Raw genomic sequence first — 24,526 nt, 5'->3', positions numbered from 1 at the left:
CTTCTTTGAAAGTTGTTCTCCTTTCAGCTCTTGCCCGATTTCGTTTAGCAATCAAGTTTGCCTCCACACTAACTGTTATATTTTTCATGTCTGCTAAGCTTGGAGGGGCTCTTTCCCTCAGTTGGTATGCCATGTCAGAATCAAATCCATCAAGGAATTTGATCACGGCTAAATCAGGTGGAGGTCTAAGGTTTTAAGGAATAGCATTATAGACATTATTGAATCTAGCACAATAGTTTTGGACGGTTTCTTGTGGGCCTCTTTTCAAATTGTCATATTCCGTTAAAATGTGTAGAGGGTCTTTCTTCTTCTCCCATCTGTTTAAGAAGGATTGATAAAGAGCTTCTAAATCAGCTATAGAGTTTGCAGCAAGTGCTCTAAACCAAATCCTTACATCACCAGTTAAACTTTGGACAAAAATATTCATTCTCACATCATCATCATCAATTTCATAGTTCTCAAAATAGTCTTACATTTTCTTGGTGTGTTGTTGGGCTGTATAGGAGCCAGTACCATCAAAATATGTGATTTTACTCTGATAATTCTGAAGCATAGCCCCTGGATTTCCAGGTAACTGTAGAGGAGCATAATGGTTTGCCATATTCACAGGAATAAATGGAACAACAGGAAGAAATAAAATAGCTGGAAGAGTGGGGACAACAGTGGAAATTTGTGCAGTAGATGGGGGAGTAGAGAAGATACTTTGAGGTGTGGATGAGGAACTAGGAGAGGCTGTTGAAATTACTGTTGCTCTCCCAGGTTTAAGCTCAGATTTTGCAGGGTTTTTCTTAAGTATATCAAGGTCTGAATCATCTGATTTTTCTACTTTTTCTTGTTTTCTAAGATTCTTAGAAATTAAGTTAGGATTTCCAAAAATAGTTGGAGGATCTGAGCCAGGATTTGACCTGGTGTACCAGGTTTTCTTCTTCGAAGCCAGCTTCTAAATTTGTTTTTTGGTATTTTCTGGGAATGTTTTAAGATCACAGTTTTTCACAATATTCTACAAGAGATTCTTTGAAATATAGGAGGCTTTGGGCTTTCCTTTGAATATGTTGAAACAGAGGAAACTGAGCAAATCTTTGGAACAACTGTTTAATGCCTAAAACTATACTGGAGATTTACTAAAGAAGCTTTTATTTACTCCTGTAAATGCAGAGCAAAGACAGTTTCAAAGGCTACCTGGCTAACTTCAGGCTCCATCTGTAGCTTTAGAAAATAGACAGCAGTTACAAATAAACATTCAGTTCCCCAGTGGAGTCACCAATGATGTTATTACTCAGGTTGTTCCCTGCCTCCTGAAGGGAATACGGCCGAGGTAACCACTAACCAATATTTTAGTTGCAGGTTCTAGCCTACCTGCAACCAGAGAGGGCTCTCTCTTTGTAATTTAGCTTTGTTTTTTGAAGTATTTTAGGCTAGTTATGATACACAGAATTTGGTGTTTGGTTTGTTGGATGGTGATCTCAAATGGAGCTGGGATGCAGGTCCAAAATAGATTATACTATTGGAAAATGGATTCAATGATGGGGTACTGCTGAAAGTGTTACTTGGGTAGATGGTAATGCTACAGAGCAAGATAGTCAATTCTTAGAACAATTTTCAATTCTGGAAGTTGGTGGAATGTAATCCACTGGACGAAGGGCAATCAAGAATCCTTGATCATGTTGGCAGAGGGAAGGTGCTCGAATATTATCTAGGAGAAATTAAGAATTCCTAAATAGTATTCAGAATGAAAGAATTAGTGTAAACATGAGCATCTAAGAATTCATATTTATGACTAATTCTGAAGAAAACATAATTAATAGCAGAAATTGAACACAGGGTGCATTTGAACAAATTCTGGGTTATTCCTTTTCTCTGTTACTAAGAATATGAAACATATATGATATTAGAAAACGCAGAAGACATAAAGATAGGTTAGAGTAACTTATTGATCCGTAGAAAGACACAAGAATTTTGTAGCGGTTCCCAGAACATTAAATCCACCTTTAGACGGTGCAGCAACAGTGAACTTCAATGGCCATTTGTATTAGACAGTCTCAAAATTTACAATGCAGTCCAGAGATAAAATCACCAACCCCAAATACATATTATGGGGAGGTACTTATACAACCAAGGAGATACAAAATATCGTGAAGATAAGCTCTGAAGTAATAACTTCCTTTACCAACTCTTAGGAAGAAGTAAATGAGGGAAATAAATGTTGCAGTAAATGTGAATGTGCTAGCTGTCCAATTTGTCAGAGATATTTGACCTTTTGGACTGAGTGAGTCGGTTGATTATTGTGTATTTACTCTGCATTTGCTGCCTTGATGTTGCTATGTTGTTTTGTCGTTGTCTTGGCCTTGTCATCAATGCTTGGTTTTCATCAACGAGTTGTAGTCACCAATCAATTTCTGCTTTTTGCTGTTTTTTACACTTTGACAGGTGGACCGTGCCTCTGTATTCGCTGACCTGTCGCTGACCAAAAGGAAAATAAAAACAAAATTACCTGAGCAATATCTCTAGCATTCCTTTCCACCAATTCTCTGTAGGCAACTAATGTCTTTGTATTTTTATCAGTGTTTCATCAGCTTCAGTGTATCTATAAAAGTTGGGCTAGACTTCAAAAACATGGTTTATCTCATGTTTAATGTAGAACAGATTCTCTAATTTGTCATAAAGACTCTGTCCGGAGGGAGGCCCTGCTTCTTCTGAGGTGCTTGAGGATGTTGTAATTTGATTTGAGGCATAGTTATTTACCATGTTGGCATATTGCTCATGTGATAGCAGTCTTCCAGTGCTGCTTAATAAACTGGGTAGCCCTTTGCTTTGTAATGTTGCAAACTTTATTTTGAAGTCATTTATCTCTGCGTGCATTTCTTGGCATTTTCTTTCCATAGTCTGCACAAAATTCGTTAGGGTTAGCACCCTTTTCACTAGTAAGATGGTATCTGTCCTGTTCCTGATACCTATTGCTGCCAACTGCTATTTGGTATGAGTGTTCAGAAATTGAATCATTCTATTGGCTTGCTCAGACATATTTCCTAATGATTCTCTAGCCTTTTGAGTTTCGAATTGAGCTAAGCCTATCAATTCCATTTTCTCATGTATGGTTTCAATTGGTTGCCATTGGTCAGTAATGGATTGGCCAATTTTGGCCCACAAAATTTTCTTGACATCAGTTAGAGTCTTATCAAGAGTAAGCTCCTTTTCTAGCTCCTTTATTCTTTTCTCCAAGGCCTTTACTTCCCTTATCTTCTCTGCTACATCCATCTTTGATTTGTCATATCTTACCTCAATTTTGGCTAGCTTTTCTTTGGCCTCTTTTAATTCTGCCATCTGTACTTCCAGAGCCTTTATTTCTTTCATCATCTCCTCCATACTCAGGCTGGCCTCTTGCTCTGCTGCTGCTGTAGTTGTTGTTGAAACTGTTGTTGAAGTTGAAGTACCTGCTATTGATGTTGGATTAGTAGGAAGGACTGTTGTGGTGACCGTAGGAGGAGCAGTTGTAAGAATGTGAGTTGTTTGAACTGGCTGAGAGGCCAACTCTCCTTGTCTTCCTTGCAGTGATGCCTCCAAGGCACTCTCTATTTCTATCAGTCTTTTATGCATCCTCATGAGCAAGCTTACTACATCCTCCTCTTCTTTTTGTTGTGCTACTTCTGTAGTTTGAGGATGTATTGTAGCTGGCAGCCTGAGTTGTTTTCTGAGGGCTGCTATGTCTTCTTCTTTCTTTTTGATCAAGGCCTGAATGCCCTTAGGATCCTTGGGATCATGTCCCAACTCCATAATAATATCCTCCAAGGATTTGATTCTATTATCCTTAGCCATTGAGGAGGCCTTCTCTAATTCCAGTTGGGCAGAAGTATTGTGCAATGAATTTTGCAATCTGTGAGCCAATAATGTTTTTTCTACCAAGGTAGAATATACCATTTCGCTGGTTTGTTTGTGCAATTCAATCTGGTCCATTGGATGGATATCTTTGGAGAGAACTTCCAGATTGGTTCTGATATAGTCAGCAGCTGATTGTGGTGCTGCGTTGTAGGTCTGAAATGACTGAGGATCATTTTTCCTTCTTGGATATCATAGGCTACCATTAGCCTTTGCTAATTAGTGGGAGCCATTCTTAGCAATTGGTTATAGAGCTGGAACCTTACTGGCTCATTTATGGCCTTGATATCAGTGAATGCCTTCTTGATGTCAGGGCCCTGTTTGCTCTATTCCCTAGTGGATGTAACCTCCACACCGTGTTGTCTCTCTTGCTCTTGCTGAAAGGAGCTAGCTGATGTTTCCATACTTGGGGGAACTCGCTGTCCAGCTGGCCCCTCTGGCAATTCTTCTTCTGAATAAGGATTTAATCTTTGTCTATTTTCTCCTTGTTGATCTGTAGATGCCCCTGTGGGTGTCTCTTCCTGCCTATCCCTTTTCTTGGCCCTTTCCTCATTAAGAGGAGTCTGTAACACAGGGATTTCAATCACCTTTGCTTGTGTTGAAGGGTCTTGCCCTTGACTTTGTTTGTCTCTTGAAACTGGCCGGTCTGCCATTGTCTCTTTTTGCTCAGAATGTTGTACTTCCTTGCCTTTAGATGTGTCTTCTGGTGGAGCACTTTCTTGGGCAGGCTGTTGGGAAGTTGTGGCAGATGATGTTCCCGCTCCAAGGTGTCGAGGAAATGTGCAAAACACATGTCCAAAAGATTCCAGGCCAACTGATTTTTCAAGGTCTTTGATTGCTTTTTCTGTTATCTCTTCTTCAGTAAGCTCTTCCACTAGTGTGCCCTCTAGCCATTCTTGTTGATTGGCATATTGTTCAATTTCAAGGATTCTGTGGTGCACATACCCTGTGAGCTTGTTTTTAACTCTTCTAAAGCTTATGAAATGTTCAGGGTCATATGGTGACCAATGGAAACTTAGTTTGAGCTTAAGTTTCTCTCTCAGAATAGTGTCACCATTCTTCCATGCTTCTTCCATTTTATTAAAGATAAAGGGGCCCAATTGATGTCTTATTTTAAGCTGTGCTTTTTTCCTAGCACCATAGAAGTGAGTTAAATTTGCACTGTTGAATTGCCGATAATACTCCAAGGCAAAGAGTCTCATGGGGACATATTTTGGAAGTCTGTAGGGGGCTAATTCACAGCCATAAATATTGATTACAATGTGGTTTTGGTAGTAGTACCAGTCACCAATGTTGTATCCCTTTGAGAGATGTAGGACTCTCTACATTTTAGGAGTGAGCCTGGCAGGAGGTTCTGTGGTCAATAAGCAAGTGGCTGGATAGATAAAAAGATCAATAAACTCATAGTATGTGTATGGGGAGAAATTAACATGATGGAACACTGAGGACCAAAATATTACAGACATTCGCTCCCCCCTAGCATCCAATTTTTTAAGGAAGACCGGGAAACTATCAGACTTATAGTACAACATCAAATGATATATATATGAAGTGTATTTGAACGCTCTTTCTCTCTCCAAATTCATGAACTGCTCATGAATTTTGTTGGCTATGTAGGCAGCATAGTCATACATAACAGCAGGGTCCTGGGGCAAATATGGACATCAAAGCAAATACAGTCTCATCCACAATCTCACTTGTTATGAATCCCAAGATGTAAGAAATCATGTCTATATGCATTTTTCCAGCCTCATTGAACCAGGTATGGTGATAGGGAATTTTGTATTTGGAGTGGCATTCTAGAGGCATGAACATCTTGGCAATTCGGTCAACTTCCGCAGAGGACAACTTTGAGGCTTGATCCAGCAATTGTTTAATGGAAAGAGGAACCAAAGGTTGAGTTGGCTTGAATTGCAGCATCTCATTTATAGACTGAGGAGTAATGTAAAAGAGGACATTTCCGGAAGGGTCCATCACTGCCCTTTGAGAAGGCTCATAATTAGCACAACATTGATGGATGAGGTCAGGGAAGACATTTACTGAGGGCAGGTAGTATATAGGCATATTAGACTCCCATATTCCAAATAGGTCAGCTTTGTTTCTGAAGTTATTCCTTATTTCACAGAAAGCTTGAAGGTGAGGCTTGTCTCCCTCCATATCATCGATCTGAAAGTCTCTGTCAGCAAGAGGTAGCCACTCTAACTCTTTATGAGGTGCATTTAATGGTGCAATATTCAGGGCCACTAGAGCCTCCATGATTTACTGTGATTATAGTTGGATTTGAGTCTATGTTTCAACAGGAAACAGAGTCCTGACAGTGGGTTTTTTGACAGGAATGCTGCAATATGAGTTTATATGGTAATGGCCTCTCTGGGCAAGATTCAAAGGAGAAACAAATTCTTCAGAGTTTAGCTAGGAAGCTGAGAAAATAGTGAGAAGATTGTTTCGCCCGCAGGTGCTTTCTTGATGGTTTTACAGGCGGAAATGAGCTCAATTTCAAGTTCCATGGGAAATTTGCAGAGGGCTATAGAATAAGCAGGTTTTCTTTGGAAGTAATGGTGAGTAGTGAGTTGAAATAGGGAGGTCTAGAGGTAAAAGCATATTTCAATCACATTTAGCTCTTTCGGAGATTGTTTTAATAGAGAAACTTCATAAAACAGGGTTTACGGGCGACAATTGAATAAATACCTATTTTACAGGCGCTTGATACAGAATACAGTTGCAGAGTGAGCTGAAGGGATCCGGTTCACAGGTTGACTTTACTTGGGTGGTGGATTGAATGTAGTTCGCATGCACAACCTCCACAAAGCGACGAATGGGAAATAAACAAAAAACATCGCTTTTCATTACTTTTTAAACAGAATTGGGTTTTTCAGACTTTTGGCGCTTTTTGTGCTGGCGCCATCATGACTTCACCTTGTCCTATAGCATGGTACAGAGGGTAACATGGTAGCTGATGTGGATGGGTGACGGGGCAGACACAGCGAACTGTACAGAAGCACGGGCGTTGAGAACAAGCGGTAAACGGTTTCCATTGGACCTCTTTTGGTACGGGAGCAGTTTCTGTCAGCGCGGGCCCGATGCAATAGGAACAGAACACGCATCCCCATGTACGACAACAAAACCGCTTTCCATCAAGAGCTAACGTGCGTACACCGGGGCGGCTTCGATATCAGTGTGAGCTATCAGATCTGCAGGGCTGGATCGGAGGGTTAACGGGAAGGGTAGGTAATAGTACGATATGGCGCGAGGACCCGCCCATATATTTAATATTTTAATGTTTGTGCAAGGGGTTTAAACCTTAAGCTATGGGTTTATGTGGTATATACGGGTGGGCATGGTTATTTGTTTAACCAAACTTTTAAACAAATCCCTTGTTATACATGCGCAGAGGGTATAAATGTATGGTTTGTGTGGGGGTTTAGCGTGGTTATTTATTTAACCAGAGGTTAAATAAACCCCAAGGATTTTACGGACGCGGAAGGGTTAATATAAAGTCCCAAATGAACCTAATATTCCCCGAACTTGTATTGTATGGCTATAATTGCCAATGGGTAGGGATATTTATATTTTTTGGGGTTTTTATATAGTTTTTTGTAGAATAGGGGTAGGAAAAATTACTGAGGGAGCTAAATAATAAAGATAAATGTTAATATGTCTTTGTGGAATGAAACTGCATGAGTAAATGCTAAGTTTATAGGGTGAAAACTTAGGCATAGGGAAATAAAAGGAGTATGGAATGATGATTTTTACACAAGAAATGTGGCTTCTTTTCACTAAGTAAACTCAGAGTTCAAGTTAGCATTTCTCTTAGAATGAAGTGAAACAGGACTATTGGGCAGATCCCAAGGTCCTTGAGGGGATTTTAATAAAAGATTTCTGGGGGAATGATGGGGGACATTAGTCATGCTTCCACTGTTTTTCGATCACTTTGCCATGGTACTAGTGTCACTGATGAGATGAGTCCTTCCTGACAAGGCCAAAAAGATCACAAACTTGTTTCTGCAGCCTCAAACTACCTACCCAACCTAATATACCTAGCATTTTTTCTTCATTTTGATTGGGTGCATTTGAACTTGCAAACCCTGATTTAACTCTTTTCTTTTGACTGCCCTCCTATCTAGGTCTACCCTTATTTCCTCCAAGGGCTCAGGTTAAGCAGTTGAGACCCTTTGCTTCTCTACTTAGCTAGTGATCTGTCAAGCTTAAACTGTTTGGACAGACCTTCATTCTCTATTCTACAACAGGCAATTTAAATATGGACTGGTCCAGATTGAACTGTTGGGCCATCCATTAAGTGTGATGAAACAATGTTTGCACTTTTTGAACTTGCTTTGCAAAAATTAAATAATAGTGGCATTTTGACTGGCCACTTTCCTGATCTTTCTTTGGGGTTCATTTTCTTTTCTTTTTGTTGACCAATTCATTCCTCTTGCCCTTTGATTTTTCTTTTAGGGCATACCCTCTTTACATTTTTTAATTTTCTTTATCTGTATACAAAATATGGAACCTTTGCAACTTGGAACGGATGATCATATTTGGAACTTCCATAGTCAATCATGAAAAATTAAACCTATTGGTATAGGAACCTAACAGGTTCCACTTGGAGATTTCATGATCTCTAACTCATCCCTAGGCGAATTCAGAGAGGCAAGTGTCAAATGTGTAGTTTTTAGAATATTCTTTGGGCTTCCACCTAGCCAACTGCCTCTACCATTTGTCTGCTCTCGCTTATCACACCCTATAGAAGGGCTTTTCAGTATGCATCACACTTTTTGCATGTGGCAGGTGAGATGCATCACACCCTTAGCACTGGGCAGTCTGTATGGTCCTGTTTTGACCAATTCTGAGTAGTTTTTCAGGGAGAACTTCTAGGAGATGATGTAATCAGTTGACCTTGTTCCTTTAGGGTATGAAACAACAATTTTAGGGACTGAGAAGCCCTTGGTTTATGGACATATGTGATTGGGGTTCTAGTGCCCAAATATGTCTATAACAATTACCCCCTAAAGCATGAGGTCATAAATCTTCTGATGTCAGGTGAAATGCTTTATCATGAGGATCTGAGGTTTTTCAAAACGGAAGGTGACCTGTAATAGGATACAATACAATACATTATCTTCATAATATTTTCATGATCTAGCTGAGACGGGCATTCCTATGCTCAGCTTTATAAATTCACTTTCATGTACATAGGACAGACAACCATCTGTGTGGAAGACTGATGATTCTGGTAGAGCCATCATCCTTTAGCTTGGATAATTATCTTTGCAGCTATGATGTACATTTGATGTTTTTATTTTCTTGAATATATCACAGACCGGATGGATGAAACTAGATTCGAGGTCTTCAAAACTCATTCAATCTTCACCCGAAGTACAAGTCGATCCATGTGAAAAGATGTTCTGATGTCGAACATGGAAAGACATCGCTTGATTACCAGCCAATGATGTAATATATTAACAGGCGCGAGAGGAATCATTGATAATGATGATGACCCTCAAGGTGCTGCAGTACAATTCACGTGGTGTGAATACATGAGTTGATGTCGAACACCACGCAAAATGTTTCTACCGAAGGCCATTGACGTAAACCTGTCGCCGGAAGTGAGAAACTTGCCATTAAGGCATGCAAGCTTCAAAGTACTGAAGGGGTTGTTCCTAAGTCAACCTCTTGGATAATGAGCCGATGTCGACAAAAAGTGACCCGTCGTAGGAGGGCCTTAACGAATCCCACATCTACGAAACGGAACGGAGCAAATGATTTTTTGGAGGTTAAAACGATCCGATGATACAAGGTTCAGGGTGGCGGTCATGAAAGAATGAAGCGTGAAGGTATCGCAGCGAATGAGACATAAGCTGGGTGGGTGAATTCTCTGAGAAACTTCTCTTGAAAATATCGATGACACTAAAATGGATGGGTAGCGTTAACCCCAAAAATGGATGGTACGGAGGACCAATGGTGATATGACCAGTGAACGGAATAACCCAACCCGACTCAATCATAGTGATGGAGTGAAAGTGTCATGTTCAAGAGCGACCTGCTACCAATAAAGTTTCTTCAAGTTTTCTTCCCAATTTTTCCCAGTCATTGCTGACCAGTACCTCTTTATTTTTGTCAAGCTTGAGGAGGATAATATATGCTTGTTCTATAATTTTCTCTCTGGGCAAACCCGTCGCTATATTTTAACAAACCTAGTGACAGTGAAATTCGCTCTTGTCTACATGGACAAGTTTGTCACTATTGTTTTAATGAGTTTAACGACAACGATAACTTGGTTCTTTTCAATTTTCGAGAGTCTGAAAAAAGACAGAAAGGAAACTCCAATATTCCTTTTTCGCAATGTAATCCCTTAAGTTTGAAAAAGTGTAAAATAATATGAAAGGGATGAATTTTTTATAGTTTTAACAAGCCGAACAAGACAAGCGCTCGATCTTTTTGTGTAATAATCCCTCGGGTCCAAAAAGATTAAAATCTAGAGGAGGGACGGCACTTCCGATCACTTTAACGAGATGGAGAGGCCAATTTCTCGGAAATCTTTTCATATTTTACGAGTCATATGAAAAGAGCTTAAAGGAGACTCATTTATCGAGGAAAGAGTGATGTTTTCGGATAGCCGCTGGTTCCACTAAGGTTTGGAACTTTTCAATCATGGCAATGTAAAGAAGGTGGCTAATAGGATCACTCATCGCAGCTGTTCCTCAAAAGGGGTAAACAATCAAATGGAGGCATATGATCGGCTAAAAGAGAGTGGAGGTGATGGTAAGAACACGACCAAGGTTTAAAAATTGATAATTATGCGATCGCAATGGTTATTTACCGAAGGTGGGTTCATTTTTTAATGAGCTTAAACTCTGGTGGAACATATGCTTATTGCTAGGTTTATTTTTTAGCGAGCTTGAACTTCATGTAAAACTGCTCGTGCCAATCGTATAATAAGGATGTCTCATCGATAGGTTCATTTTTTAGGGAGCTTGCCCCATTTGAAACTTTGCTCCGGAGCCTTCTGTATGCAAGCTAGGAATGAGCAACTATTGTCCTAGGGGTTAAAGAACTACTAAGGTTAGGTAGGATAGCTTCTCGGTGGGAAACATCTCCTTTACTTTGCCATTTCTGTTGCTCTCGGCAAAGGTGAATGGTTGATCAGACCAATCACCTAACTTAAGCAGTTGGAGTTAGTAAAAACTATGGGGTTAGAGTTACGTTGGTCACTTTTCACTTGTGTACAAAAGGTTTGCATGCCCCCAGGTATAAAGTAGAGTTTCCAGGTCACCATGTGGAAGTTCTTGCATTAGCAAGATTGTTCCACCCGTGTCGCAGACAAAACACTTCCTTGGCGATGTCCATCAAAATAGACAAAGGTGACTGTTGTCAGTCCCAATCACATAACCTTTGACAAGGGAATATTTTTCCAGTCCAAATCCATTTTCCTAAACGGACAAGGGTATCAGACTAGTCATATTCCTACGCGGAAACCTATCTTATATCTAGGGTTTTCTTGCCGAAACAGACCAGGGTGCATGCCTCCTGGGTTTCAGTCATAATCACCGAATCACTCGCGATAATTAAGTGGACGGGCCAGAGATTGATTAGACATTCCTTGTGCAAAAAGACCAGTTAGGGATGGCATTTGACTAATAGCTATGTTTGAACCAGGGAATGAAGGTTGGTCAACGAGCTGGACCACTTTGCCTTCATGTGGAAAACACATCAGTTAGAAGAGTAAGGAAACAATAGCTTCCATGCTATAAATGTAGTCATGCCCAAGGAGTAGATTGTAATCTAAAGGTTCTTGGACTACCATCACGTTTAGATGAATGCTTTTCCTTCTCAAAGTTATGAGCAAATTTGGAAGGATCCCTAACAGTCGATTGGTTCCTTTGTTGAAGCCTGTCAGATTTTGAATTTCAGGCAGAAGCGATGGCGAACTAAGCGCTTTCTAAGCAATTGAGGAAAGGATACTCACAGAAGCCCCTTCATCTATGATAGTACCAACCATGATCATTCTGTAAGCTTGTACTATGATTCGAAATGGTACATTAGATGGTATATGGGGTCTGCCTAGTAGATTCTAATAGAAGGAAACGACTAGGTTGCTTGGAGGTGGGACCGAATAAACAGTCGGATAAATCTCTCACGAACTTCCTTCCTGCGGTAAAGGAACGGGTAGATTGCCCCCATGTTCATCGAAGTCTGTGTTTATGAAAATAATTTGAACGGTGTCGTTCTCATTCTCTTTGGTGACAGTATCATCTGAAGGTGGGTCCTCTGAAGACCAGATGGGGTCGATTGCCATCTCGACCTGTTGACTTTGGTTCAATGTGGACTCAGAGGGTTTATCTTCAATGATAGGTGCTTCGACCGACAACAAAGGTGTGTCAGTCAGATTTTCAACTAGCGATAGACTCGGCAAGAGTTTCTTGTATCTAGGAGGAAGTCGCTGCGGTGAGGCAAGATGGTTATCCAAGACTCTTTTAGCTTCGTCTAGGAAGGGACAACAGTCTACAAGGAAATTTGGATTTTCCTTTTTGTCCATGGACTTCGTTTTCACTAGTTGATGGTGTGCTCTCAACATGATCGTCAGAGGTTGAAGACACCGAATTATGCAAGCGGGGAGACCAGTCCCTTAAGATCCTTGGGATGCAGGGACAATCTCGATGATAGTGGTCTCCCTTGCAAATGACACATGGAGATTTAGGTCTGGATTTTGCAGTGTGTGGATTTTCACCAGATGATGCATGGTTGCCCCCTTTCATCGTTGGCTTCTTCTTCTTCTTCTCCTTCCCTTTCTTCTTCTTCTCAGTTACTTGGTTTTTAATGTTATTAGCTTCAAGCGAAGAGGAAGAAAGAGAGGGAGAAATAAACGAAGTAGAAGGTGGGGGAGCAACTTCAGTATCATCTGGTCGTTGATTTGATTGCTGAGGAATTGCGGTGTTTTGAATGACAGAGGTCGAGAAAAGCCATACAGGCAGGCCAATTGTGAGTCCTGGAAGGGACAATGTGGTCATGTGTGGAGCACCAACATCCCCCCAATAGGAGAAGGGACTAGGATTTCCTCCAAAGGGAAATCCTTGATTGGTATACTTCATTTCTCAACCTAAAGACCAACGAGGGAATAGTGACGTTATTCCAATTAAAATAAATTTTATGACGCTTTGACACAACTTGCTTTTTCAATTTTTAAGAGTCGAGAAAAAGCTAAAGATGACTCTAGTCACCTTCGATTTTTAATGAACCTGAAGTGACAAGTGTTCAGATGGACCTTTTCTTTTAAGGAGTCTGAAAAAGAACGAAATTGACTACTCTAGAAATCTAGACAGAGGAATTACCAAATCAATCGCAAAACTGCAGAATACTTTTTACGGTACGGTAATCAATCTTCCCGAATGTTGTGTTCAGTGCATTGCGAATCATAGGGCGGCAGACACGGCTTCCTAAGAATAAAGGATGTAGCCTATTGTGGTCTCCCAATATATACTCGATGGTACGTGGGAGCACAAGTCCATACTAACACTTGTTGTCTCAAAGAGGAGGAATCACCCAACTTACGATGAAAGCGATCGTTACTAGGCTTTACAACATCGGAATACGTCTCTAACCTGGACTTCTAAATGTTGTGTGTTAGGTTCCAAAACGTTTCTATGTTCTTTGAAGTTTATTTTATAGTTGATCTTTCTTAAGAAGTTTGCCTTTAAGGTTCACCGCATGATGTAGATATACAAATCCTAAATATGCAATTTAAGATGATAAATAGTCGTTTAGTTTCTTTTCGCAGTGAAAATCCTAGCTACTAAAGAAAGAGAAGCGAAATTCTTTCAGCATAGAGCAGAGAGCACACACTATGATGCATTGTCCTAAATCAATCTCCACAAGCAGCTTAAATGCAAATGCACATGCATGTATTTTTTCCGCTTTCTTAATGTGTAAATGACAAAAAGAATGCTAAGTATAGATCTGAACTATTTTTCTTTTAAAACGACAGTACTAACAATTTTCTTTTCAAAAGCGAAATGAAGATGAAGACGACACTTTGCGATTTTGAATTGAAAACTACTTTCGACACTTGAAATACTATTAATTCAAATCAAATACAAGAGAAAAAGTGTAATCGACTATCAAAAAGAGGAGGATTCTTTTCTTTGACTGAAAACGACACTTACGACAATTTCAAATCGAAAGATGACAGTTTGATTAAGCTACTGTTTGCAAATGAGAACTGTAAATGGCGAAAAATACATAAAAACATTCACAATTCTTTATACAATGGAAGCTGAATAATGCAAAGGAAGGGAGTTTCAACAGTGATATACTGATCATAGACAGCAAAACGCCTAAATAAAATTGAAGACAATGAAGAAAAAACCAAAATCTGGAGGCAGAAACAGTCTTATCTGATCATCGCACCTGTAACACAGGGAAATAGGGATGCATCTCACCTACATCACATGGGAGGTGTGATGCATCCACATTGTCAAAGGGAGATAATGTGATGGTCCAGGGATGAGACTGGGCTTGGTTTTTGCTCACAGGTTGTAGCTAAGTTCGGGGATTTAGGCTAAGCTAATGATTGTCAGTAAATACAAAGTATAGGGGTTGATCTAATGAGGTTACTTGAGCTACCACTAGGGCACTTAGGATGTTTGCAAGTCAGTTGTTCAGTTCATAAACAAAACCGAAGATTGACTGAAGCAGCGTTGATCTACTTTGTACTTGCATAGCAAATGCAGTTCGAAGGCTAGTTGGCTTAACTTCAAGCTCCGTTTGTAGTTTATGAAGCAAACAAATAGAGACAAGTAATCAAACTATTCGATCCCCAGCGGAGTCACCATTTTGTTATCGGGAAAACTAGTGTCTATTCAGAGCTGCTAGTCCCACTAAGACGAGTAGCTATCTTAGAAACAAACAGATTAAAGTTACTTGTGTTTTCCTTTATGAGAGATAGATGAAAGAAAAGAAAAGAGTACCAACCTCAATCTTTCGCTTGGGTCCTTGCTTGTTTCCTCTCTCCTTTGATAGAGATTCACCACTCCTTCCTTACTTGTCCCGCTTCAAAGAACACCTGTAGAGTCAAAGCAACATAATACCATCAAAGCATAGAAATCTATAACCATAAACAATATACGGTCAGATGTATATTAACCATAGAAATGCATATATCAATACAAGATTCAAAGATATACAAGAATATGGAGGAAAACTCAAATAGCTTTATTGATAGAAGTAGTAGAAGAGAGGATTACAACCCATTGGTCTGACCCAACGCCATCCTCCCAGCATGAAAGCCCTCTTCACCTCATGAAAAGCTTAGATCACCCAACAATACAGTGTTGCACAGAGAAGCCAACAACACTTCCTTACAAAATACAAAATTCCAGCCTTTGGATCTCTTGGGTGAGGCATCCATATATAGATGTTTGCAGGTGGGTGAGTCAGCTTCTGGGATTTTGATTAGTGTCATCTCTCTGATAGTTCTTGGTTCCACTTGGAGATTTCATGATCTCTTACTCATCCCTGGGCGAATTCAGAGAGGCAAGTGTCAAATGGGCAGTTTCTAGAAGATTCTCTAGGTTTCCACCTAGCCAACTGCCTCTGCCATTTGTCTGCTCTCGCTCATCACACCCTACAGAAGGGATTTTCAATATGCATCACACTTTTTGCATGTGGCAGGTGAGATGCATCGCACCCTTAGCACTGGGCAGTCTATATGGTCCTGTTTTGACCAGTTCTGAGTAGTTTTTCAGGGAGAACTTTTGGGAGATGATGTAATCAGTTGACCTTGCTACTTTAGGGTATGAAACAACACTTTTATGGACTTAGAAGCCCTTGGTTTATGGACATATGTGATTGGGGTTGTAGTGCCCAAATATGCCTATAACAATAGGGCGTGGAGGGTTTCCACCTATCACTACAAGATGCCCATTTCTCACAATGAAAATGTGCTAAGAGAACAACCGATCTTCTGTTGTAGATGTCCTTTTCCACACGACAAGTCTAGGGCTACTCAAACTGCTCTTGGATGATCAGATGTTTGAGCTCAATAACTATCGCTCTAGTAGCTACTTTTGTCCATTAAACTGTTGCACACCAAGCTCCAACTTGGACACTATCACGCTGACCTCCAACATACCATAAATTCCCAATTGACTGTCCACACTTGGTCCACTCTCACACTGGCCTGCAACATAACACGAGTGACCAATCCTTGTTGTATCATTTTCTCATAGTTAGGGAATCCAACCACCTCGGGAACCCTTCCTCTTGGCTTCTAACAGGCTTCCAAACTGTCCTCTCCTAGGAGACCATCCACTAACATCAATTCAACATTAACATATCAATACAATACATACCTAGCCCTACACAGCTTCTGCATCACCCTAGTTCAGGTTGCTTGCACGCTCAACCCTCACTCGTGTTTCACACACTTGCGTTTCTGCACTCATGTTGGCTACACTCACGCTACCTTTCTTGTTGTGTAGACTACGAAAGATGCTTCTTAGGAGTGTTAAATGACTCTCCTCCATCATATATTTATACACAATACAAGGGCTCAATAAAATCACATGTGTGGGCTTGACAAATTGTCACAAGGTCTCTAAACGCCTAGCCGACCTTGACCAAACCCACACATTAACGTCAAAAATTAATATCACCACATAGACAACTCCAATTTCAATGATTTTCGTTGTGTTGGATTTGTCTTAATGTCCTCTATCATATCCATCCATCACATGTGCAATAAGCCTTATGGATTCACACCCACAAGCTCGGGTGCAAATCCCACATGCTTAAGTTCCACACCCTCAAGCCACACTTGTGTGCCAATTTGTCTAGAAACCTCAAGCCTAGGGTTTGGAGTACCTTCCAAGCTACAAATCTCAACAAAGTAATTGGGGGTGAACCGATTTTGTTGATAGTGTCATTTATTAAGATTAGATTGAGTGGTGGAAGAGGGGCAGGTTCCCATTCCCCTTTTCCTCTCATGAATCGAAGAGGAAGGGGAGGATATTCTTTTCAAAAACCATAGAAGAGCCAAGTCAGTACTCTCTCAAATCCACTAGGGGATGGAGAAGAATTTCTAAGTATGCGCACAATAGAAGAGAAATTGGGTTCGCTAGTTGGGTTTTACCTTATTTGCAATTCACTATTTGATTGCTTGTGATTGGTCCGGAGACAGGTATTGTTTCTCTTAGGCATTCATGTTAGAATTTGGTTGGATTGTGCTCTCTATTATGATATTTTCTCTCAGGATTGATAATTAATCATACATAGGAATTGTTATTCTCTCTCCCTTTTTGATTCAGGTGTGTGGGCACTCTTATTCTCCTAGTGGACAGGGTTTCAAGACTAATTCTGGATGTTGTGGAGTTGTGGAGCGTAATATGGATGATTAATCAGCACTGGAGCTGACCTTGAGCTTTTGAGCTTCTGCTCTATGACCTTGGGAGACAATCCCTGTCATTTCGTGTTCTAGGCCATTGGATTGTTTTGTCTAAGCCTAAGTGGTCAATGGGAGGCTCAATGAGTGATCAAATCATTGTGGTGTTGATGTATAGTTGTTAACCACCTAAATAGGGAAATCTGAGTCATTGTGGTGCTTAATGGAGAGCTATTAACCATCGGGACAGTGGATTGTAGACCCCTATGGCGATTCTTATGAAAAGACAACTATGACATCACCTTGATAGTGGATTCAACCTCTTAGACTATGCGATATCCCCATCTGGACCCTAGGGAGAACCCATGTGATTGAACTTATTGAAGTAAGTAAGCCTCTATTGTGCTTGCTGCGTAGTTGTTAACCACCTAGACAGTGGACTCCATCACCTGATTGTTTGACAAAGAAAGTGGTGTAATTTCCCTTGTGCATGCATTTCCTCAAACTTTGGATCTTACTCGAGGGTGTTCAATTGCAAAAGAGAATCAATGTAGTTGGCTTATGGTTGGGTGGAGTGTGGAAGTCCCTCCTTTAGTTGCCAGGTATTCTAACACACCCAGATAAGTATGATGGTTTACATATATTTGGATTATGGATTATGACAATCTTTTTTATGTTATTAACTGATGTATGGTTTTGTATTACTCATAAAAGATTGCCTGAAATCACTACGATACTCATGATTGCAAGTTATGATGTGAGTTTATTTTACATGATTTATGTTAAATGAATATTTGGTTAGTGTTGATGATCACTTAGTTTTTGAATGATGTGATAATCATGTGGAGTGTGGAAGTCCCTCCTTTAGTTGCCAGGTATTCTAACACACCCAGATAAGTATGATGGTTTACATATATTTGGATTATGGATTATGACAATCTTTTTTATGTTATTAACTGATGTATGGTTTTGTATTACTCATAAAAGACTGCTTGAAATCACTACGATACTCAGGATTGCAAGTTATGATGTGAGTTTATTTTGCATGATTTATGTTAAATGAATATTTGGTTAGTGTTGATGATCACTTAATTTGTGAATGATGTGATAATCATGTGGGTTTATGCACACTTATATATTGTTGTCACTAGGAACTGATATCATCTTTAACATCCAAGGATTCATTGTTTAATACATGGTTTCTCGCCCTCTTGAGAGGTTACACAAACCTGAATGTCTCACTGATTGTAGTGCATAATTCACTTTGTATAGAGCTGAATTTGGGTGAAATGGCCTTCAAAGCCATGCCTTCCTCTTATTTTGGATCTGGTGTGACTTTAAGCCTTACTAGTGTCCCCTTTATCTTCTTCCAAAATGACACGGTGCTACTAAAAGCCTTTGTTCAGGCCTGGGCCATCATTTTTAGAAAATTTGGCATTCTAGCACTTGCTCTTTCCCTGAAGAGAAATTCCCTAAATATGCATTATTTTCTCCTTTTCCCTTGCGTGAGCACCATTGCAAGAAATCTGGTGATCCGAGCATCTAGTGGTGTCAAGGGCATCCAATTACATGTTCCTTTCATGAGATAGTGCTCTCTAATTCTTGTGATGGCCATTGTATGTGCATAGCCATCTACTATGCAGGTAATATTTCTTTCATTTAAAAGGGCTACAATTACGTTTGAATGAGATCCATACCATAGTATTTGGCTATATCTTGTGATCCTTCAATAGTTGCTCTTGTAATTTATGTATACTTCATATTAGTTGTTTTTGGTGTCTAATCCTATGTTCCACAAGTTTTAAGGATGAAGGAGCAGGACAGTGGGAAGACATACAAAGGGGACTTGTAGGAGCAGCCCGAAATTTTGAGGAAATTCAAGGGTGACATCGAGGTTCCTAGCATAAGAGTACCCATCTTTAAAATTATAAAAATAAAAATAATAATTGATAAAATCCTAATAATTACAATTCATCTCATGCAATCAAGCGAAAACACTATAATCCTGCCAATCCTAAAATTATGAAATATGTTAAGTTTGTTGAATTCTAAATGGGACATGAAATTCAACTTCATCTATTGTCCGATAAGGTTGGAACTACTTTCAAACATCTTGAAACAATTGATGATAATGTTAAATTTTTTAATAAAATGCCTCTTTTTACTTCAAGAAATTAGTACTACCATTAATTACCAATGTCATATACACTTTAAAGCTCTATCCCCTATCCTTATTATATCTTATGAGGTATTGGCAAAAACATATAGAAGGAAAAATGCCCAAACATTGATGCCCAGACATCCCCTTTTGGGGAAATAGTTGTTGGAAAAGACATATAAAGAGGGAAATGCCCAAACATCCCCTTTTGGAGAAATAGTTGTTGGAAAAAACATATAAAAAGGGAAATGCCCCCCCACATCCCCTTTTGGAGAAATAGTTGTTGGAAAAAACATATAAAGAGGGAAATGCCCCCACATCCCTTTTTGGAGAAATATATCCCCATACTAGAGAAATGTTTACCCATTCATTTCCTCAAATTTCCCCAAGGAAAATGTGGAAAAACATTTCACAGAGATAACCCCTTCCGACCCACTCCCTCTATCCCCATAGCGCGGAAAACGTAGGGATCACACACCCCACCTCGGGGGACACGTTCACTAGTGTAATCATCTATTTCTAAAACAATGCAATTTGATCATACAAATATTATATAGAGAGCTTCTTTTACAAGCTCTCCTTTAGCTGGTATATACAAATTCTGAAATCCATTCAAATAAATGGACAGTCATTGAAAGAGTTGCAAATGACACTAACATGCCAGCAAAATTTTTATGCTCAACATTTAGCGGCTCTCGAGTTATATACAACTTGGTACACGTTTTTAATTCGAGTGTGTTATATGTGACCCATAAATTTGAAATACCATTAAAACTGTTAATGTGAGATCTATGGATGCCATCTCGCAGAGATTAATCTGCGAAAGCACAGGATCTTCCCGAATTTGGTACAAAATAATTTTATTGCCATAAAATTAATCTGAGCACTTCTTTATCATTCGAACAAATTCAATTTCATGAGCTGTAATCCTAATCCATTTATTTCATCAATAAGCACTTTGAAAGCACCTCACACGAAAATAATCACTTTGAAAGAACCTCATTCAAAAGGAAAAGATTCCAATATCGGCCTCAAATAAACAGCAAGTAGAATCCCCAAACTTCTCAGCACTCTACACCAGAAACTACTAACAAAATTCACCTCCAATAGGTGAGAACATCGGCCAATGAATTTAGCATGAAAAACAAATTAAGAGTCTATGAAGCTTGCCCTGAGGAAATAATTGCAGAAAAAAGGAAAGAAAATCCTATTGATGTTTCAGTGGCATTTCTATGCTGAAAAATCTATACTGGCTTAAATTACAAAAAATCAAGCATTTTTGAGAATGCCTAAATCCCTAATTGCTCATTTCAGAACATAAGAACCCGTTAAAGCTTTAAGATGACAGGTGGTCTATTATCATCCTCGCCGATCATCCTACAGGATATGATAAGAGCATTGCCCTGTCACACATAATATAATATGATAAATCTTGTCCAAGATTTCAAAGAGTCGATTCCTTCACAAAGTTATTTAGTTTAACCCCTGCTGCTAGAAAAGTTAACTGCTACTTGGATTAGCATTCTGACATACTCACCGTCTTTCTTGAACTATCAGTGGTTTTCAGACGAAAGCTATTCTTTCTTCCAAGTAAAGAAATCATAGGTGATTACCATTCTCATCTGGGATCACCAATAATCTCCACAAGAGCACTGCCCATCCTTAAAATGATGAAAAGACTTTGCATCCCTCAAAACAATCTCTCTCCTGGTAATCTTAGAAATCAACTTGACAGCAGTGTGACAGTCAACACAAACACGGAGATTTTTCAAGACTCTCAGAGTTGTTCCAGACGGTGTGCTGATGAGTCCAAAAGCAATGGCCAGCTTCTCACTATGCTGCCAGAGAATTTGCTGCTTTTGCTCCTCCTCCACATCGTGGAGCACAAGCTTAACATTCGGTACGTAGCCTTCTGCCTTCATCTTCCCAGCCAATCTATCCAACTCTGCATAAATCTCGTCTTTTTGTGGATGCATATTATCTCCCACAACAAATACATGCGTTTGATTTTTCACTTGAATCCAGCTATATCCCGGTGACTTCTTCAAGCCCTTGTCTTTCATCATTGTTCTTACCTTCGCTGCTTCATCCCACATGCCACTGGCAGCAAAAATATTTGATATGAGTACATATGTTCCACGGTTCTGTGGTTGCAATGCTAGAAGGCGATCTGCCACACGTCTACCTAATTCTATATTTCCATGAATTCTGCACCCACCTAGCAATGCTCCCCACACAAGAGGATCAGGTTCAACTGGCATTTTGTTGATAAAGTTTTCAGCCTCATCCAAGTGCCCAGCACGGCCAAGAAGGTCGACCATGCAGCCAAAGTGCTCTACTCCTGGAACGACACCATACTCTGCGCTCATCAAATTGAAATATCTACAACCTTGGTCCACTAGACCCGCATGGCTGCAAGCAGAGAGCACTCCTACAAAGGTGACAGAATCAGGATATATTCCTGCTTGTAACATTTCCCCAAACAATTTGAGAGCCTCCATACCTCGGCCATGCTGGGCACATCCAACAATTATGGCATTCCATGACACCACATTTCTTTCAAGCATTTTCTCAAAAACCTTCAGTGAATTCTCCATATCCCCACATTTTGCATACATATCAACAAGAGCACTCCCTATGACAACTGATACAAATCTACTTCGCATAAAGTGGGCATGGACCTCCTTACCTTGTTGTAGAGCTGCAAGTTCAGCACACGCTGCCAGAACACTACCCAAAGTGAACTCATCCTGCTTTATCCCAAACTTTTGCATTTGGCAAAAAAACGTCAAGACCTCCCCACTATAACCATTGTGCGAATACCCTGTCAACATCGCAGTCCAAGATACAACATTGCGTTCCACCATTCTGTCAAACACCTGTTGAGCAACATCAATTCTGCGGCATTTAGCATACATATCGACAAGCCCACTCTCCACAACTACATTCGACTCGATTCCAGTTCCAATAAATTGCGCATGGACCTGTTTCCCCAGTTCCAGAGCTTCTAGACCGGCACACGCACTAAGAACACTACCAAAAGTAAACTTGTCCGGTTTAAATCCAACCTTCTTCATTTCACAAAAGAGCTCCAGCGCATTCTCACCATAACCATTTTGCACATAGCCAGAAATCAACGTAGTCCATGACACTGCATCCCGTTCAGGCATTTTGTCAAACACTTGGCGCGCAAACTCTATATACCCGCATTTTGCATACATGTCAATAAGCGCACCACTTACCACGATATTCACATCAAACCCATTTCGAATAACGTCACCATGAAAGCCTCTGCCACATTCTACATCTGCCAAGTTAGCACAAGCTTTAACAGCAGTAGCGAAAGTAAATTCATTAGGTTGCACGCCATTTTCTCCCATTTCAGCAAACAGTTTCAGGGCTTCCTCACAAATTCCATTCTGAACATATCCCGAAATCATTGCAGTCCAGGACACCACATCCCGCCCTGAGATTTTGTCAAATACATTGCGTGCATCCACCACTCTCCCGCACTTGACATACATATTAACGAGATTATTCCCCATAAATCTATCATTCCCACATCCAATTTTGACAATGTGGGCATGCAGAGATTTACCTTCTGAAAGAGTCTCCTTCTTTGCGCTTCCTTGCAGCATCGAAGCCAATACATTAAAATCCGCAACAATGTCATTCTTATGGACAAAATTTAAATTACTAGACGTCTCCTTCAATCGCGCTTCCTTGCAGAGTAAAATAATTCCTTCACCAGAGCCTCGGGAAATGATTTGTGTATTGTCTACATTTGATGTAGAGATCCGTCTCCTACTAAGGTACCTGGCAGCCAAACAATTCCAAGTTCGAGTATACAGCTTAATGTGGTTGGTAAGGCTGAAAATGTCGGCGTGCAATACATCGGTAACGTATTTCATTCTTCCAAGAGTTTTTCAATGGAGTTATTATATTCATTTTGCACAGAATCTGTCTCTGCGGGTAAATATGTGGCTGCAAGCAGAAAGCTCAGTGCCCTGGGAGCATATGAGTTATATAATGAGTTCAATAATGTAGGGCTCGTTACTTTGGGGAGGGGTTTTCCTATCTCAGGGTTTCGGAGTTGTGATTTTTCTAGCCTGTGTCACTGAAATTGACAAATTTAAACAACCCACATAAATTTAAGACAAAAACGTGTTAAGAGATCAGTTAGGTTTCGAATTTATGGATTCCCTCCAACTTGCACCCTTCGTAGCATCTCCTGTGGAGGGAACAGCACAAGTTAAACTCCACACATCTTGGCCGTGATCAACGATCACTATCCTCACCGTATTAGGGGAATTTAAGTGGAAAATTTAGGTGGTCAAGATTGTCACAATTTATGTCAGCCAAAAGATTCGTAAAATAATTGAATTGCTCCTTCGGAGCGTGATCTCGATAATCGATTTGAGGGTATATATTTGATCATTATAATATGGATGAATTTTTTTATTTTTTTTTAATGGTGGTTTTAAACCAGCTTAGATTTATTATAATTCTTGATTTATCAAGAATCGAGAGGGATCAAATCATTTTTGAAGCTGCAAATTTTTCTTCAAGTTTTGCACTTAAGAAAGAGATTTGCACCTCGAGAGATTTGCTCCCTCTTGGCGCTTGATAGATCCGGAGTTAAGATCGATCTAGGCTGGTTTCAGTGTGTGTGATCATACCAAATTTGTTGAACATCTAATTATTTTTATCATTTTAAATATGCTAAAGATGTCCAAGATGAATTTGGTCAATTTAATTTTAACTTTGCTTAGTTACCTCAATTTTTTGAGATGAGAGATTATTTAGTAACTTAATGATGAAAAATAAATAAATAAAAATTTTAAGTGCAAAGTGACAATGTAACAATGTTGAATGATAGAAAATGTGAATAATAAGAATATAGTTAATTACAAACAATCTTTATTGCGATCAATTTGAAACTATTTTCTTGTACTGTTCTTATTGTCATGCCTATTAGTTATTTTCTATTACGGCGTTTGAATGCAAAGTGATTAATGATGTTGAATGATGGAAAATGGGAATAAGAAGAATGTAGTCAATTACAAATCGTTTACAGTTTTAGGAAATGTTGAATGATGGAAAATGGGAATAATAAGAAT

General features: G+C 39.7%; 1 pseudogene; it reads right to left on the bottom strand.

Moving 5' to 3' along the window:
- Window positions 1–20,875: 20,875 nt before the first annotated feature.
- LOC149145192 (pentatricopeptide repeat-containing protein At3g26782, mitochondrial pseudogene) lies at window positions 20,876–23,624 on the bottom strand (annotated as a pseudogene).
- Window positions 23,625–24,526: the final 902 nt, after the last annotated feature.

The sequence above is a fragment of the Pinus tabuliformis genome, chromosome X (genome assembly GCF_031772625.1).
Source record: "Pinus tabuliformis cultivar Carrire ecotype Pingquan chromosome X, CPIR1, whole genome shotgun sequence".
Classification (NCBI taxonomy): domain Eukaryota; kingdom Viridiplantae; phylum Streptophyta; class Pinopsida; order Pinales; family Pinaceae; genus Pinus; species Pinus tabuliformis.
Note: the sequence above shows the minus strand (reverse complement) of the source record. Positions and strands in the feature narration are given on the sequence as shown.